Source organism: Typopeltis vanoorti, chromosome 3 (genome assembly GCF_054136105.1).
Source record: "Typopeltis vanoorti isolate ZY-2024b chromosome 3, IOZ_Tvanoo_1.0, whole genome shotgun sequence".
Classification (NCBI taxonomy): domain Eukaryota; kingdom Metazoa; phylum Arthropoda; class Arachnida; order Uropygi; family Thelyphonidae; genus Typopeltis; species Typopeltis vanoorti.
The window spans coordinates 85,492,365-85,498,554 of NC_143551.1; positions in this window are offsets into that span (position 1 = coordinate 85,492,365).

Below are 6,190 nucleotides of genomic sequence, written 5' to 3' on the forward strand. Positions count from 1 at the left end.
ATAATTGGATGTACAACAAAGCTGTTAAATAGCCAAGGGGGGATGACGTTAGGGGGTTGTGTTTAAAGAACATCACGTGATCACTTTATTCAAGTGATGTTCTACGTGAAATCGGTCATTTATAATACTTTGTAATAGTTCTCTATAATACTATTATAAAGAACATCACGTGGTTATTATATTCGTGTGGTGTTCCCACACTTAAATTTAAAATTTTAATAAAATATAATGCGAAAAATGTAGTTGAATTTTTTTTATAAATTGATACTAAATGTATCTTTGTTTCCACATTAACAGACGTCTTAAAATTGCAGGTGCATTTTACAGCCCTATATGTATATTATGATCCGTCTGTCCATCCAGATCAGATTTAGATTGAAAGACATTTTTTTATATAAAATTTGATGTTTAGGAATTTCACTAAAATTCGATTTAAGCAAAAACTAAAATATCAAGTCTGCTCAATTTAGTTTTGATTCGGACCATTTTTTATGTGAATATTAGACAAAATGAAAAACAACACAAAATCATAGGCTACAAATGACAATAAATAAAGTTGTAAAAAATGTCTACAATCAGAAGCCAAAAACAACTGTACTATTGCTAATTATAAACAATTAGCGTATTGCTAATTATAAATAAGCTGGGGGGGCACCTCTCCCAATGCTACACTTCATCTTGGATGTTCCATAGGGTTGACATCAGGACTCTGCGGAGGCCAGTCAGGTGTGATGACGCTCATGTCCACAAACTACGCTGTTATAGCAGCATCCTTATGATGCGGTGCATTGTCCAGTACCTGTCACATGTTGTCGGTCATGTTTTGTGGTGTATTCTATTAAATATAGGGAATGTCTCTAATATACACTCATCAGCCAAAGCATTATGACCACCTACTTAGTAGCGTGTGTGCTGGGCCTCCTTGGGCCAGCACACACGCTATTGACTAGTAGCATTGACTCCACTAGACCACGAAGCTGTCCTGAGAGTATCGGGCAACAAGTAGACATAACGTCCTAAAAGTCAGCGACCGATCGAGGCAGTAGCGTCGGTAGTGCCACGTTCCGTATGACCTCAGAAATATTTGATGGGATTCAAATCAGGAAAATTACCCGGTCAGGGGAGGAAATAGAATGCTTGGACATGCTCATCGAATCATTGCTTGCGCAATGCGTACTTTGTGACGTTGTGCGTTATCTTGTTGGATGAGTCCAGATCCATCCGCCACATTGTCACCATGTAAGACAATCCCCAGGTAAGAATCAGCGGTCAAGATGTGTTCAATGGAGAAAAGAGAATCCAGTTCTGTCCACGAGAACACTTTCCATACTAGGATACCGCTACCATCGGCCTGTTTTCGACTAATTGTGCAATCTGTTTGGCCGAAAACAGGCCGGGAGGTCATAATATTTTTGGCTCATGAGTGTATTTTTAATGAATAAATATAAAATGAAAAAAAATATATTGCATCCACTTTCTGTAATCCAACTTGGGAAAAAATCCTCCAAAGTGTGTGCATCAAAGTCTGCAACAAATACGTTTGTGTGGATGATTTACTAGCTCGCTACAGAAACTTAAAACGTAGGAAATATTACAACGAACATTCAAAAAAAAAAAAAAAAAAACACTTGAATCCATTAAAGAAATGCGATTGGTACCCCGTTTTAAAAATGTCGATGAAGTGATGATTGATTTCTTTGACACACGAAGACCCTCGTGCATTAAGAATTTCTTCTTCTTCTTCTTCAAGATGGACAGAATCATCTTTTAACTACTTCAAGACGCATTCGTCATAGCCGTCTCAGAAATGTATTCGACCACTGTTTTTTGAAACATGAAGAAGTCGCTATTCTACCAGGAAGTTCTCCGCTTGTTCTCGTCACTTTCTCACTTAAAATCATAGGACTAAATGAACTCGACTATCGGTGATGGCAAAGAATGAAGATTAGGCTGCTTACCGATTTCCAAAAGCTAGAGCTAAAATCATTTTTATATAAAAATATAAATAAATATAGATTAAGTTCCTCGAGTAGAGTTTAAATCCATTGTAAGAAGTATGAACTGAACTTGGTTTACTTAACCGTGCCATAGAACCTTTTCAAAACTGATAGTAAAGAATGTTGTTGTTGTTGTTTACATTTACGACCGAAGCCAGTAAAACTATGAAGCCAATTTTGTTCATGTCTGCTGCGTTTTCTGTGTGTTCTTTTGTCTGGTTGTTTCTGTGTTTCGAGGGATGAAAAACACGTTTCCTGGAAGAAAACTCGATCACCTTCGTACGAAACTGGATTACTTATCTTTAGCTCAAAAGGCCATGATAAAGATTCTTCGTGTTCTACATGAGATTCCGATCCATGTTTCCACTTAAAGGATATTGTCATTACCATCTGAGAAGGAGTAGTGCGGATGAACTGTTTGGTACTCAGGTTTTGTTGTTGTTAATTACAAATCATTTGAATGGCAGTGCAATAGGCTGAACACAAATGCAGTTTTAACTGTTTCGATTTTTTGTGTTCAGCCTACTAAGAGAAGAACTTCAAGACACCTAATACGCTATTGTAACTGAATAATATCTTGTTTATTTATTTTGTTTACTTTTTTCTAAAAACAATGACCGAAGCTATTTGAGCAATTTAAGCTAGGCAAAAACAGGAAATTATTTAGCGATGTGTTTCTGTATAATTATAAGAAATCAAAACGAGTTGAATCAGCGCTTGCTTTGTAAAACACTAGGTGCCGACACACGTTCTTTGCTAACAGAAAAAGTTGACAATTAAGACGATTCTATATCCTTATATCACATGACATTGTGACATAATACAGGTGCTGGTATACACCGTACGGTTGCGTATCATCTGAAAAAAACAACACTGAGTCCAACTAATCATGGAATGCATCTTCAGCATCTTCCGTACTGCTGATTGCGGTTCGTGGTTCCTTTTCAGTAAGCTTTAACTTATAACATCGCACATTGCCGAAGGGTAATGTAAGTTTTATTGTGTATTATGTTCTAATGAAAGCTATCTATTTTAGTGATGAGAAAATTAATAGTAATTATACTTCACTAATAATAATAATTATTATTATTATTATGAGATTTGCAGATGACATTGTTATTATTGAAGAAGACGAAAAGAACTACAAAAAACACTGAAACTGTTAAATGAAGAAGGGAAGAGATTTGGACTTGTTATGAACTTTGAAAAAACAAAGACAATGGTATTTGGTGAGAAGAGAACATGACACAAAAGATACAAGTGGATGGAATTGATGTAGAATATGTAGAACAATTCACATATTTGGGAAGTAAACTGACATATGACTTGGACTGTAAAAAAGAAATAAAGATCAGGGTTGCAAAGGGAAGAACAAATCTGAATGCCATGGATAACATCTGGAAAAGTAAAGTGATCAGCCTGCAAACAAAACTAAGAGTATTGGAAACATGCATCTTCAGCGGTGTACTGTACGGATCTGAAACGTGAGTAATAAATAAGGAATCAAGAAAAAGAATTTGTTACAGGAAGATTCTAAGAATAGGATGGGTACAGAAAATCACCAATGAAGAGCTCTGTCAGAAGATACAACCAAAACAGAATCTAATGCAGAAGATTATAAAACGGAAGCTGCAATTATTTTGGACACATCTGTAGAATGAGTGAGGACCAGAAGATAAAGACATTTATGTCTGGTATTTTGGATGGCTTAAACAGAAGAGGTAGACCATACAGAGAATGGATAGACGATATAAAAGACTGGTGTGGAATGGGTGTACAAAAACTGCGACACTGTGCACTGGACAAAGAAAGGTGGAAGAAGATAGTGAAACAGGCATCAGACATCAACCGGCAGTGAGCCCATGGTTCGTGATGATGATGATGATGATGAATAATAGCAGCCATTGAATAAGCAAAAAATATTCCCATATCATCACTCCCTACAACCAATAAACACCCTAAGTGTTTTCTTTTACTGCTTAAATTTTAAATCACTGTACAGTAGAGCTAACATGCTTATTTGTATTGATGTTAAAATATCTATTTTATCAATTTATTATCAGTAATACAACATTATTGAAATTAAATTTAATACATATCGCTATTTCTGAGTTCAATGATTAATATGATAACGCATCTATTTATCAATAGTGTTCTTTGAAATCTTTTACCATTTGATTTTAAACAGGGAGCGTATAATAATTAAAAGATGCCGATCAGAACAAGAGATTATTCAATGCATTTCGAGTTCAGGAACTCCGAGTTTATCGTCATTGGTTGGTTTCTCTTGGGAACTGTGTCAAAAAAATCAGCGTTTAATAAAATACTAAATAAAGACTTAAAATAGGAGTCCCTAACTTCAATGTGCGTCGTGGGACAAATTTATATAGATCCCATTCCCTGGAGAAATATTCATTCAGATGCAGAAATATTTTTCTGAAAGCCAAGCCTGTGAAACAGTGAAGCATCGGGATTTGTTAGTTCTTCTCTCATAACTGCCCGTTGGTTAGAAAAGACTAAATGAAAGTACTGGAGCAACTGCAAGGACATTGACCGAGCATGCGATGAGTTGTAAGGGGATAGAATATCCGATGGATGTTTGCAAAACCACCAAAGGCGCCCATGTTTTTTTCTTTTTTTTTTTTTTTTTGTAATCCCAAACACGATAGGTTGTTGAACCTTCTGAACAGTAACAGAGCGAATTAAAGGTTGTGGATAGGCACAAGAATGGCATTATCGTTTCTTTAAAAACTGTCAGTCGTAATTTTTTTTTTTTTTTTTTTTTTTTGAAAATGCATATGATGCGAGGTTCCATGCAGGAGAGGGTGGGGGGGAATGAATGCATGTAGAGGATAGAAAGCTACTTCAGTGAGTTCATTTGAACTACCAGTGAAATGTGACTTGTAAGATCACAAATTGAGAAGCTTGCAAGTGGCAATTCTGATGAATATTCGCAGAAATAGCTTTAGATAAAAGCGTACACCGAAAATGAACGTCTGTATGTCGAATCGCAAATGGATAAGCAGAAGATCGATGCACTAAAATACCCTCGTTGTTCACAAGGCCAAAAGTTTTTATTTGCAATATTCTACAGTCAGATAATTTGAGATCAACACGAGAGATTTGTTAGGAATTAAAGTCTGGGATAAACCAAGGTCTAGTTTCCTGAATCCCCGAAGAGGTGTGGGTATAGCTCATCAAAAAACGATGCCAAAAAAAAAAAAAAAAGGTTGAAAAGAGCTGATTTCGAATTTCTATCTGGGTATGTGAGAAACCTTTTTCTAAGGACTTTTAAAATGAGAATGAGTTAGGCAGTCTCATTCGGAGGTGGATGGGTTTTTCTTCTCAGAAACTCAGTTTCTTCTCCACTCTCCCTTCTATAATCAGACGACAGACTAAAGAATTGAAGTAATTCACAGATTTAATACACTCCCGTTAGTAGTCTTGCTTCGTCAGAATTTAAAAATTCTTATCCATAAAGGTGGCACGTGATATACCCAATATCAATAATGAGTAGAATTGAACTCATCCAAAGAATATTTGACTTATTTTTTATTTTAACAACTTAATATTATTCTAAATAACCTAATTGTAATAACATAACTGCAATCAGGTTATTTAGAATTATTATTCTAAACAACCCAACTATAATCATAGTTTTCCAGGCTATTAATACCAGCTCCTTTACCCCCCCCCCCCTTTGAGAAATAATAAAATGCTTGCTACCTATTGGAGAAATGGCTAACTGAGAACTACAGATATGGTGCAAGATTTGTCAAATGCGAAAGAACATCAAAACTATAAATCAATTTTAAGTCAATTGAGAAAGTTGTCTGATAGGTAGAAGGGAAAAAAAGATAAAGGAAGTACGTCAACGTTATTTGCGTGTGTTTTTTTACCAGGTTTGTCTGTTTTGTGAGATAAAAAAAAACTTCAGTTACTGGGAGGCAAAAACCTCTCATCTCCGCATGAGACTGGCTAACTCACGTTCAGTTGAAAAGTCCTGACAAGAGCTCTTCTCTTACTAGATTCCAACTCAAGTCCTTTCAACTAGAGGGATCGTCGATGCTTTCAGGGAGACTATATTGGGATGCACATTTTCAGATATAACATATGTCTCATAGCATTAGTTACATCACTAGTAATTTCACTCAAACTTAAACTCAAACTTGTTGAGGATTAGCGCGTTGTTT